This window comes from Notolepis coatsorum, assembly GCF_963971535.1.
Source record: "Notolepis coatsorum genome assembly, chromosome: 6".
Taxonomy (NCBI): Eukaryota; Metazoa; Chordata; class Actinopteri; order Aulopiformes; family Paralepididae; genus Notolepis; species Notolepis coatsorum.
Window position 1 is genome coordinate 91,233,984 of NC_140170.1, and position 13,913 is coordinate 91,247,896.

The following is a 13,913-nucleotide window of genomic DNA, read 5'->3' on the forward strand; positions in this document are numbered from 1 at the left end:
TCCTCTTCTCTCTACCCCCCTCCCCTTCCTCTCCTCTCTTCCTCCTCCTCTCTCCTTTCTCCTTTCCTTCCTTTCCTCCCCTTCCTTTCCTCCTCTTTCCTCTCTCCTCTCCTTCCTCTCCTCCTCTCTCCTCTCCTTCCTCTCCTCTCTCCTCGTCTTCCTCTCTCACTCCCTCTTTTCTCTTTTTCTAGCTATCTTGCTGTTCTCTCTCTCTCCCTTCTTCTCCATAGGAGACATGGGGGCAGTGCAGGGTATGATAAATGTGTTTTATGGTGTGGAGCAGGTCTGTTCGGGACTGCGAAACCCAAACCCACCCCCCCCCCTCCCCCACTTCCCTGCTGTTCCTTTGAACCCCCCCTTCTCTTGATTTTCCTTTGAAACCCCCCCACTTCCCTGCTGTTCCTTTGAACCCCCCCCCCCCCCCCCCACTTCCCTGCTGTTCCTTTGAACCACCCCCCCCCCCCCCCCCCCCCCCCCCACTTCCCTGCTGTTCCTTTGAACCACCCCCCCCCCCCCCCACTTCCCTGCTGTTCCTTTGAACCCCCCCCCCCCCCCACTTTCCTGATGATCCTTCAAACCCCCCCTCCTTTTCTCTTGCCCCCCCCCCCCCCCCCCCCCCCCCCTGCTCCATCCTGTGCCCCACTTGCTGTGCCTCTCTCCACCCTCCCCCCTCTTCCGTCTGTAGACCGACATGGAGTTACATGTGTTCCCTCTGGCCTGGTTCTCTCTTGGCCGGTGGGCGGCTACGTTGCGGCCTTTTCTACATGTCCTGGTGTTGTGTTTAGGTTGGGGTCTTCATGTCAGTAGACTGAGGGTATGTTCGGTTATAAAGTTGTGTTGTTGTTTGTGGGGATTGCAGGACATATTAGGATACGCGCCGGTGACGGAGGGAGGAAGAGGAGGACGGAACAGACAAACATGGTTCCTGGTTTGGGAGACAGTAGTAGACGGGTGCTTCGGGGGGGTGCCGTGGCAATGATTTGGTTATGTGTATTGATCGGTACTATAATGTATGATCCATATCTGCGACCTGAACAGCCAGAGGTGGTGGTAGTGGGTAGGAGGTCGCAGCCAGACCATCACGGTAATCTGTTTTTGGGGATGGCGAGGACTGTGGCTAAGGTAGCCAATAGGTCGGATTGTTATGTGTGTGGCTTAGCCCCGCTAGCAGGCGACGCAGGTCTTCCCTTGATTGCACACCCCTTAACGAAGTGTCATGCCAATGTGTTGAGGGACGAGCCTCTGCTCGGCCTATGCGACGGGGTGGGTCATGATAGGATGTTGAGGTATTTGGGCCGGGAACAGGGGTCGAATAAGGCAGTGGGTTATGGGGGTCTTAAGGACACTAGCCCCATTCCGGTGGCGTTTAGGGCGGCTGGGTTTGAGATGTGCGTAGAGGGGAAGTCAGGTGGTAGGGACGTGGGATATTTGGACGGTTGCAAGGGTGAGAGTGGAATATGGGGTAAGAATTCGGAGGCGCCGGCCCCTAGGGGGGCGTTTTGGATTTGTGGTGAGTATGCTTACGCAGCGTTGCCTATTAAGTGGAGGGGTAGGTGTGCGTTGGGGTATTTGGTGCCAGCTATGAGGGTGTCAGATGTTTTGCCGACGATTCCCAAGTTAAGGCGCAGGAGGTTTATAGATGCGGACCACTTTTTCAGGGTGGCGTTTCCCTGGTGGGGAACGTATGCAAACATGGGTGAGCTAGACCATCTAGCTCGCGTGTTTGAGGATATGACGGCTTATAGATGCGGACCACTTTTTCAGGGTGGCGTTTCCCTGGTGGGGAACGTATGCAAACATGGGTGAACTAGACCATCTAGCTCGCGTGTTTGAGGATATGACGGCTACGACCGCCAGAGGTATGGCCCTGGAGGCTCAAGAGTTACGGTCCTTAAGACTGATGGAGCTGCAGTCAAGGACGGGGTTGGATTTCCTGTTGGCAAGTTCAGGGGGCACGTGTGCATTGATTGGTCAGGAATGCTGCACATTTATCCCCGAAAATGACATAGGCGGCATACAGGAAGTTATAGAGCATTTGAAGAATATTACTAGGGAGATGCAGCCCACGCAGGAGGACTCGTGGGAGGGCTGGGGCCAAAGTTGGTTAGGTTACATAGGATGGACAATTGCTAAGTATTTGCTGTGTGCTGTGGTGATGTTTGCGGTTATAGTAGTTTGTGTGAATGTTATCAGGGTGTGTGTGACGTACGTGTTCAAGACTCTCGGTGCGGCTGGTTCTGCGTCTGGGGACCCACACCGCTCGGTTGCGCCTGCGTATGCAATGATGGTGATGAAGGTTGGCGCGGAGGGTGGCAGGGTAGGTGTGGGCGTTCCGATAAAGCCGTGGTGCCCGGCGTCCGCGCTGGCGACTATTCTCTGATCTGGGTGGTGGACATTCAGGGTTGGGGAGTGGGAGGGCCGGGGCGTGCGTGTGGGTGTGAGGCGGGGGACGTTCCTGGACGACCGTGCGTTGCAATTGACGGGATAGGATTGTGTGTACAATTGTGTTTTTTCCCCATAGTAGGTACGTTTGGAGGGCTGTGTGATGTGGGGCGGTGTGCCCGGGGTTCGGTGTTGGGTCTGGTCGGCTATGTGTGGCCGTCCGGCAGGGCACTGGACTCTGGGGATACTGGCCTGGAGCACAGGAGAGGTTGCCGGGATGCTGTCTGCTGTGTACCTGTGGTGAGGTGGGTTTAGGCCGCTGTGGAGAGGCTGTCAAGGTCTTTTCAGAAAAACAGGGTCGACACCTCACGGCGTGCGTGGCGCGGCGTCTGTGGCATTCTTTAGATTACCTCTGGGGGACACGTGTCTGGGTGACAGGTGTCCCCTGGGGGGTGTGGTACTAAATAATGGAAAAGAATGTAAAAAATGAATGTAACTATATTAATCAAGATGTTTTGGTTTTCCGAGGAGTATCAGAATTGGAGCAGGATCAAGCGGAAGTAAAGGAGAGCGGAGATTCAACAAAAAATAGGAACCCAGTGTGTTGACAGAGATCGAACGAGATAAGCTGTATCGTTATATCGTTATTTTCAAACAGATCACACTGTGTCTTGCTAAATATATTAGTATAGTGTTGCCCGACATTTCCAATGCATAACGAATAGTGGAGATAACAGGGAAATGCCACTGTATTAAGTCTGGATGTTTTTTGCTTTCTTTCCATACAGGTGCTCGACTGGACAGGAGCTCTGAACGATTTCCATAACCATCTGGGGAAACGGGCCGGTTGTAATGAGCCTTGGTATAAGTATGAATGATAAGCCAGTTATCAATCCTTGTCTGCACAGTAAAATGTTGACAGTGTGAGTGTTTTAACTCAAGTAAGTAGAAATAGGGGAAGACAGAGAAACTTGTTTTTTCAAACGGTATTACAGGAGCGTTTGAAGTGGAATGAATGACAGTAACATAGGAAGTTCACCTTAGTGGAACATTGATAGGAACAACTGGAGCGGTAAATGCAATATTATTAACAATAGAATAACAACAACAACAATATGGAAAAGGGGCTTAGTGATCGGGCCATTGGGGGGAGTAGGCCGAGAGCCTCTGCAGACATTTCCCAGATAGACTTTACCAGGGATAATGATCTGATTGATTTGGACTTCTCTCATGTGACCAGTACGACAAAAGGACTGGCAATGTTGACTTTGGTTCCAATACAGGGGAGTGAACCAGTGACGACGGTGTTACTCCAACCAGAACCGATTCAAGCTGGAGTGTCCATTGCAGGCGACTGCAGTTTAACCAAGGTACAGAAAAAGAGACTGAGGAGGGCGGCGTTGTTACAGCGGTCCCGTGAAATCCACTCTGGCCGGATGGCTGGAACTGAGACCGACAGCAGGTATGGAATACACGAACAGCTTCTACGGCCCACCCGTTTCCCATGTCCAACCGGCCCTCAGCACCGAAGCCAAGATGAGAGGCGGGAAGAAACACATTCCATTCGGAGGACACAACGACTTTGTGGTCAAACCCAAACACATGGTGATGGAGAACCCCTCCCCCATCAGGCCGTTCCAGTACGTGTGTGCTCCAGACAGCGAGCAGACCCTCCTCGCCGCCCCGGCCCAGTTCCTGCTGGAGACCTTTCTGCAGAGCTGCTGCCACAGGCTGTTCCCCAAAGCCGTCCGGAACAGAACCAACCCTGTGCTGTCCATCGACAGCTACCTCAACATCGGCCCAGCCCAGTGATGGGAAGTCAAACCGCCGGTGCTGAGATGGGGGAAGAGGCAGCATCCTATAGACAACAGAGAGCGTTTGTGACAGCGTTCGAACAACACGAGGCAGTTCATCGAGATCTGATGAAGATACAGCTGGAGATTGGTCAAGCCGCACACGAGATTCAGAGATTGGGACGAGAACTGGCAAGAAAGGCTGCGCTACTAGAAGCGACAGCTGTTGAGATCATGCTTCAGGCGTCTGACCTAGGCCGCCGTGATCAAAGAGTGCCCTGTGCTCCGTTGCCCGGACAGGGAACTGGGCCGCGACACAAAGGGTGGCAACCACGACCAAAAGGAGACAGAGGCCGGAATCCGATTGGATTCCCGGTGCGGAAGGTGGTGTGTTGGACGTGTGGGGAGACTGGTCATATCTCACGGGAGTGTGCGAACAATGGCCCGGCTAGCTCAGTCGGAAGAGAATGAGACTGATTAAAATAAGGATAGAGATGAGGATACATAGATAAGGTTTGATTAGGTGTGCGAGTTACTAAAATGGTTTGGAAGACTAACCAGGGTAAGTTGGGGCTATAGAGGGATGACGTAACTGAATATTGCATGAGCTAATCAAACTAACAAAATTAATGGTTTTAGACAGGAACAATGGAACATTTAATGTTAGACAGAGTTGGAAACAAAGGACTATTTAATTTTGTTGCAGGGGTATTTATGCCTCTAGATGATAGTTAATTCTGTTGGATGAGTGTGTAGTATTTAGGCACTCACAATTTTTTTGTTTATTTACAATTTTCTTTGTTTTTGTTTGACTATATTTTTTAGGAACTGGCTGGCTGGGAGGGATCTCTCGCTGGTCAGGGATAGCAGGTGGTGGTGACACAGCGAGACTGGTAGGAAGTCTGATATAATGAGCTGGAAACTGAGAATGGACGGGAGCTGGTTCATGGTTTGTTTTCCGCTCATTAAGAGTCCAGATGTAGAATCTGGGGGGTTGTGTCACATGTTGGGTTATGTTAAGTGTTGGGGAAACATATTTCTCTGTCTATAGAAAGCTCTGTAGGTTTCTGGTCGCAAATTGGCCAGATAGTGTTCATGTAGGGTGCAGACATGTGAATTTGATGATTGACTTATGGGAGGCTCTGCACCGGCTTGTTGAAAGCTGGCGGAGTGTGTGTGATGAGTGTTTAAAGAGACTGTGGTTTGTTGACCATGCACATAGGTTCTGTTGGTGATTGGCCTCGTCTAGAGCTGGTTGTCCGGACCGAGGAGCTGTCGGGAAACAAGGTATTGATAGTGAAATAATGAATATTCCACTTTTAAGGGTGTGGATAGTTGTGTTGAGCTTGAGATATTTGATCTAGTAAAACAGTACAGCACAAATAAGAAATGAGACAAAGGTGATTTGATTGGATGCTAACGTAAGAAGCTGTAAAATACATAGATAAATGATTTGGAGAATTATGTATTGTCAAAATGCGGAACAGTAGAGAATGTATCTGCGAAAATAAATGTTTCCAATCTATTATGTGTTTTGTAAATAATAATCCAAAATGCAAATAAGGACAGAGGGAAAATCGTTTCCTTCTGTGGAAAATTGGAGCAGTACCGAGACCTGCACACAACAAAGAGGAGGCTGTGGTTAGCACAAGGTACAACAAGAAGAAAACGGTTAAAAACGAATTAAAAATAAGCTGGTAATGATCTGTCAACACACAGGACTGATTTGGTTGAACGCTCTCCCTCTAGTACGGTTTGCTTGTCGTTCGTGCGAACTTCGCGGTCTGCGTTTGACACCGCACGAAATGATGCTAGGTCGCTGCATGGTAGTACCAGGTTTGCGCGCGACAGGCAAAGGTCCGAGTTTGGACATCCTGGACAACGACATGCGTGAGTACGTAAAATACATGTCAAAGATACACAAAAGTATTCTGGTTCATGTCTCCAGTAGACAGGAGCATGAAACCGGGGAGGAGGTGAATAGGCAGACTACACCTCAAATCATACCAGGCGACTACGTTTATGTCAAAGTATTTAGACGCAAGTGGTTTGGCGCGAGACGGGAAGGGCCATACAAAGTCGTTCGAGCCACCGAGAGGGCTTTACAAGTTGAAGGATCGCCTATGTGGTTTCACGTTACTCATTGTGTAAAAGCAACCAATACGGACCAAGAATGGGAACCTGAACCACAAGACCTTGACGGTAAAACCGGGGCGTCGCAACCGTTACACGAAGGCGAAGTGAAGGCGGCGCTAACCCCAAACGATGGGGAAGACCCGGATGATTATGGCGAGCCAGACCGAGGGGGCCACGATTGGCCACCAGTAGAAGATGAAGGTTAGGGAGGGGATTAGGCACCCCGAACCTCTAGCCTTCAACAGGCGGCAGTGGGCTCGCAAGAGTCTGGGCGCACGTTAAACACATTCTATAGTGCTGGGGAGAAACTGAAGGCCCTCGTGCGTAACGAGGTATGAAATAACATACCACTGTGGCACCGCCTAGTCGGCCCAGGAAACGTCGCACATAAGTTGGTGTGGGCACTGGGTGGTACGTGGGCGACAGTCCACACCTAGGAGCAGGGCGGTGCACCGTAGGGGGCACAGCTCCTGCCATGAACAGGCAAGGCTGGCGAAAACGGTCAATATTTCCATGCCCAGAGCAAGCGGGGTGGGGACAAGACCGTCGGTTTCTAAACTGAGTGGCTGATAGGTACTACGGACAGTCAGCTGCTTGGGGTCCTGACTTGATGACGGACTATGAGGTCGCTATCGACTGGGTCGCCAGCCGGTCAGGAGAGCGTTATGACCCCTGCTTATAGTCACAGATAGCGGGACGGGGACCGTGAGTGACTGGACAGTATGGGCATAAATGCACTTGGCTCAATGTACAGTCAGGCCACGGTAACCTTACTAGCCGATACAGGGTTAGTAGGCGAGCTATGCTTCTGTGATCAGTGTTTTTGAAAAGAAAATGCTGGGAAGCAGAGGGATGAGGGGTGTCAATTCAGAGGAATCTGAATTGTCTCTCCTAAGATTGGAAAGGGACCCAGCCTTAAACTGCACCTGAAGGTAAAATAAGGGGACTTCTTCTGTTCATGTGAGGAGACCTTAGCCTGGAAGTGGAGGCCTGTATCCTTGGTTGGGTGAGAGGGGGTCCAGTGTAGGCGGCAATGCGGCCCTGAAAAAGCCGGTTTCCCCACACGTGGTATCTCCTGATCCTGGAGGGGAGAGGTGCATCTAAGTAGGGCAAGGAGTGCATCCGAACGGGAGGAGGGTACTCTTAACTGGAAGGAGGTTAAAAGGGTCAAAGCGTTTTTACAGGAACCAGACAGAGGAGAGGATTATGAATTGGAACATAATAACTTCTCCTCTGTGGACATGGAGAAGGTACCAGAAGAGCCAGAGGAACCAGTGCTTAGCACAAGCCCGGAACAAGATACTCGACCACAACGAGTCATCAAGAAGCCTAAACGATATACATAGGCAAAGGAAGGGATAGTGTAACTGATAGGCCTTGGAGAGGGCGTGTACATATTAATTTTTGATTTTTCATTAGCTAAGCTCTCTCCTTTTTTAGAAATGTTTAGATAGTAAATGCAATGTAAGGTCTTTTCTTTCAGAGTGAATTGCACAAAACAGACACATTGGGATAAAAAACATATAAAGTATAGTCTAAACCTGGTAATTGGTACGATCATCTTTTTGTATAAAGGGACGGACCTAGACGGAAGTGAAATTGATATAACTGATAACATTGTATATAACCTGCAAAATGAGTGGAAATTGTTAAACGGTGTGAGTGAATAGAGAACTGTGTAAATAAAAGATGGGTCCATAGTCGGTCAGTAGGGGAGGGAGTAATGTGGGTGTTGAAAGCAAATGATACTAACAAATATGGAAAATGAGTCAGAAGGATTCTGGAAAGGTTTGGCTCTGAGGTAATTAGGTTAAACAGTAAGGTTAAGGTAATTGTAAACAGTTTGTTTGAGGAATTACTAACATGTATCTTGGGGATTATCAATCCCCAAACCGGGGAAACTGTAGTAGAATTCCAGTCAAACTGTGTTTATTGCACTATATACCATGGAGCTCAGAATGGCACAACACCGACAGGTAATATGCATTCACAAATTCTCCTGGCTTCTCTGCCGCTATCCATTTCTATTCAACAAAACCAACAAGACGTATCTGTGGTTTGAAACAGCTGCGTGGACTCAAGGCTCTGAACCAGAGTGATTGAGACAGGCAGCTGTTGATCAAACGAAGAGATAGTCTCGTTGGGACTTCCTGGGAGTAATAAACTGAGTGATTTTTCACCCTAAGTGTTCGAGGCAAATGGTCCAATACAAAGGGACTGCTTTGAGAGACGCCAGACAGTCTCTTCTATACAAAGGGGCAGTTGATCAAAGGGTTTGGACCTAGAATCCACATCGTGACGCAATTCGATGTAAAACGTCACGATAAGGAGTTAGCCAATGAGAGTTGAGAGTAAGTGTCCTCCAATAGGAACACTCGAGGAGAGTTTGGAAAACGCCCGCTTGCCGTAAAACTAGAGGCGGAGCCTAAATTTGATATTAGCAAAGACTCCGTGCTAGTAGAACAACAACACAACCGAACAAGACCCAGGAAGCAACAAAGAACACACACCCTTTTTCTCCACAACAGACCCAGCAGGAGGAGAAATCGACGCAGCAGAATTGAAGAACGAGACGAGACATGTTTTTAGACAGAGCTTTTTATTGAGAAATTAGTCTGAATTTCTGCAAACATCCGGCATATTGGATGCGTCTTGCAGGTTCATTGCACAATATTTCTTTTTGTAACATCTAATTGAAATCCTTTTTTCATTAAAAAACGGGTTCCTTTTCAAACTGCTCAGATCTCGCTTCATTTCAACGGCCGCGCCGTATTTTCAATCTGGGTAAATAGAAGGCAGTAACCAAGTTAAAACACTGGTTATCTGCATTTAGAACAGAGTGGATCCCAAGAGCTTGTAAACACAACGCAGAAAGAAGTAATAGATAGGGAATTTAAGCTGGGAATTCACTTCAGTACATAGCGTGATCAATATAATTCGCTATTGATTGTTTGTACTAGTAACGTTAATGCTAGAATAGACACAACGTGAGGTAATCACCATCCATTTTAAACCGGTTATTACCTAATGCTAATGCTAACGTTAACGTTAGCAGATAGACACGAGAGGTAACGTTAACGTTAGCAGAATAGACACAACAAGAGTCTGGTTAATGTTGTTATTGATTGATTGAAAACTGTGTTTTACTCTGGCTTGCTCCAAGCCCTCACAGACATATGCTGGAGCTCTCATGCTGTACGCCAGCGGCCCCGCCTCCCCTCACGGAGACAAACGGAGTACTACCTGCAGTGGAAAAGGAACGAAGTACCAGGTACCTAAAGCGGTTAGAGTAGAGTAGGGTAGAGTCGAGTAGGTACTATGCAATGGAAAAGAGGCATTAGACTCGATGTGTTTGGTCGTTGACTTGTTGTTCGGTATTGGTTCATCCGTGTGTGTGCATGCTGGTGGGGTCCGTAGATGAGGTGTAGGCCGGAGGGGTGAGGTCCTGGACATCGGAGAACAAGGGTTATGACGCAGGGTAACAGAGCACACAAAATACACTGGGAGATTTAATAATATCTAGAGGTCTAGAGGAGAGTTCCTTATACCACGGGAGGCATAAACAACACTCGGACGAGGAGTGGAAGGAGTGCAGGCTTCTTATCCCGGATCAGTGATGAGATGATAGCCGGCAGGTGTGTAGTCTTGCACAGGTGGGTAGAACGATGGTGAGGCGGGAACAGGAAGAGGACCATGTATGGGCATGGAACCTGCTGACAGACAGGGCAGAGAAAAGACCTGGCTGTGGCTGTAACAGTCCATTTCCGGTCTTATATCCAAATACAGATACAGATAAAGATAATTTTGTTGGTTGAACAGATACAGATACATATAAAGATGTCTCCGCACACCACTATTGCGCATGCCAGCTATTCTAAACTTTCATATAAATTGAAGCTATATGAGTGCACACTGACAGCCCGTTGCCATGATAACACAAAATTGTCATTTCTCCCCTGCACTTTAATGTAATAACAGTGGCAGAAATTCATTGCGGCAAGACAGCAACACATCACCATGGCAAGTCAAATTGACTTTAATGACAACCATTTACGCCGGCAAGTTATTTGTTTATTTCTCAAGTATGTGCTGCATTCAAACCCAATGCAATGGAGAGCTAGCTTGCATACATTCCATGGGTCAGACGTGTCAGGCTATTGCCTACCAAAAGATGTCATATAACACATATTATAATAACAGCGAGAACTCTCAATGGTGATATGCACGCAAGCTAACATGTCTGTGTATAACAGAAAAATATTGCCTGCCACTGAGAGTAATATGTATCAACAGATTCCCTTACAGAACCCCCCCCCCTCCCCCGTTAAAAAGATGCTCTGAAAACTCTTGGATCAAATGTGCTTGTGATAAATTTTTAATGGAGAAATAAATAAGAAACAGGAAAATCATTTAACACATTTATATGAATTGATCTTTATTCAAATTAATTGCTTAATCTGTTTATTTATACCAGGGTAAACTAAGACTCAGTATGGAGTATTGTACAGGGTAGATTTAGGTTAGCTTTAAACAAACACACATATAGGTGCTCGTTGACTGCGACTGACTCATCAGTCCTCCCCCCGAGAAGTGCATCCTTGCACGTTATTGCGAGCACATTTCCCCAGGGTTAAGGCACTGAGATCCCACCCCATTGCTACATAAACCTGGATACAGATTCACAGGGCAGTGAGATCCCACCGCTGCCACCAATGTATAACCGAGTGGATTGGAACTTGGGACCATAGGATCCACAGGTCAGACCCGTTAGCCGGTGCTGGTTGACCACGACCAAGTTCAGTTTACACTACTATAATTTTTATTCTTATCGTATCTTTACCTGAGAACTTAGAAAATAAGATGAATACAAAAAAAAATCTTGTTGAAACTGTACATAGCCATTTTGTTATTTAAACTGTATATCGTATAATATCTACATCCTGTTATCTGCACTGCACACTTTTTAGAACTGTATATAGTCATCTTTATTTGAGTCATAATATAATTGTATTCTTATTCTATGCTAATTTAATTGTATTTATATTATTGGATGCTGCTATGGTTGAGGAACCACAACTAATTAATTTCACTCTTCTTTTGCTGTAAGGTACTGAATAACAATAAAGGAATCTGAATCTGAACGAAGAAGAAGACGATTACTACAGCATCGCAGTGAAAGAACCCACTTGTTCTGATCCCCGGTAATCTATCACATTACATCTGAAGGAGGAGGGAGCGCATCACTGAGAAGGCCACAGGATGAAGGAATTGAAATGATAATGGCAGAGAGAGGATGAGGGGGGAAGAGGAAAAATATATACCACAAGAGCCAAGCCATGATCTTTTTTCTTTTTCAGTGCACATGGACAGGTAAGAGTGCAATGATATTTCCATTCAATGCATCTAGAGCAGTGGTTCTCAACCTGGTTTGGGCCAACGCCCCCCTATCTGATGTCCAGGTCACATAATGCTCCTAAATTCAACCCATTATGATGTGCAATTTGAGTTTCTGGTGGTAAAATATGTCAAAATAATCTCAGAATAATGACTGAATAATAATAAGTCAAGTGCACTGCTTCAAGGGAAAACAATATTGACTGGCTCATGTGAAGCCAGTCAATCTTGCCTGAAATTACTGGGATGTGCATTCACATTGGATTCATGTTATCAGGGGACCTGTCCTTCACCAAATTCAGTATGTCATTTGCACTCCAATCTGTACCTTAAAAATTATAAACATGGCAGATTTGCATGTGATTATAATCAGATATGATCTCAGCTGGTCATTAACTCATTTGTAACTGAGGGGTTACAAAACCCTGACTGTATTAAAGATTGTGATAGATTAAACCACTGCTAGTTATGTACTTTAATTACTGGCCAGACAGTACATCAAATATAGATGGTGAACACCCACAAGAACACGGCATTGACACAGAAATACTATTGGAGGGTAATTTATTATTATTAGGCAACGTTAGGTTACAGAATGAGAATTAGGGTCGCGCTTGTATGGCGAAGAATATACGTAAAGTCAGTCAAGAGCATAAGTCACTAAGAATAGCAGGAATCCTACGATGGGTCTAAGCTGACGCCACCTGTTGTATAGTAGCAATTATATAGGGCAACACTGGTACCAACTGGAGACAATGGGTTCCCTCCGGGGTGTAAGGCCTGGAGGGTAGAGGAATGTTCGGGTACACCGTCTGATTCAATGAGGAATAAAGAGACTCCAGGTACAGGAGTCGGTTCTTGTAAACTCCCTTGATCAGCAGCCAAAGCAATAATTGTAATCCAAAATGCTCGACAGCATTGATGACAGCTAGCCAGCCCCGTCCACGAGGCAGGCCCGAGTTGTAATCCTCACGAGGTTGAATCCCAAACGATAGTGGAAATCAACGATGCTCTTCTCCGGTAGTCACGTCCCAAATCAATATAATCCAACCAGGAATGGTTCTGCAATCGCCGGCGCCGATTCTCCTGTGTACATGTCCAACGGTTCTCCGCCTAGGACTCCTCGGGTGTGGGCGACGTATTTAGGCCACACAGCCTGGTTAAGTGCACTAGCTAAAGACACGACGAACCGATGGGTAATGCTACTGTGGTAACCTTGACTGAGAATTTCATAATCAAAATGTTAGATTAACCCTGAAAACTGAAAATATCTGTAGTGATGGTAATTTAGGCATTACATAGACTCTCAGAGCACATTTTGGAGAAAACCTGCAGGCCAAGCCTCTATAATGATAGGGTTGTTTACACAGTTGGAGAGAGGGCCATTCCAGTCCCCCAAGAAACCAAACACCTAGACATGTGACAGTTGAGCACAGCAAGAGAGACCAAAAGCGGAAATGCCTCTGTGAGACCAGAGCAATGTGGTTGAATCTTTACAATAATAGATTCAGAAAATACAAAGTGTCAGTTTGGTAGATGGGGTTTTGGGATGGCTCTTGTGAATTGAATAGTATTAACCTAAGGAGCACTGACTATACTGGGTTAATGTTATATCAACACAAGCACTATTAAGGCTGAAGTCATCAGACCTCATCATGTTGAAAACCACCAGGCGACACCTCTCTAATGACGACATTGTTTACTCAGTCACACACCACAGAAAAACGGTGACTCAGTATAACAGTAAGGACAGTTGCCCAACCAAGATAAGATCACAGGAAATATAATTGCATTATATTAGTTTAGAATGAAAACAATGTTGGAATAATAAAACAAGATTATAGTAACCTATTAGAAAGTAAGGAATGTTAAAATGATTGATTCATTCAAAGGGGGCCACAGTAAAAACCCCCCCTCTGTCCAAAAAGGAGGGGGCCACCCCTGGCTGCTACACACAGGCACCCACACGACCAGAAGACACCAAATGAGGACTGCCTGTTTTTAAGATACTTGTGATTGGTGGAACTAGGTTAAGAGTAGGGAAGTCAGATAAACTATAAGTATTGGAGGAGTGCAGTTAGTAGAGAGGCCAGCCCACCGTCCCGTTCCCCAGGGGGTCCGGCTGCGCCTCCTCCAGTCCACCAGAGAATGTGCTGTCATACATGTGAGTAGAATCATGGACTCTTATTGTTGGTTAGAGTAAAATGT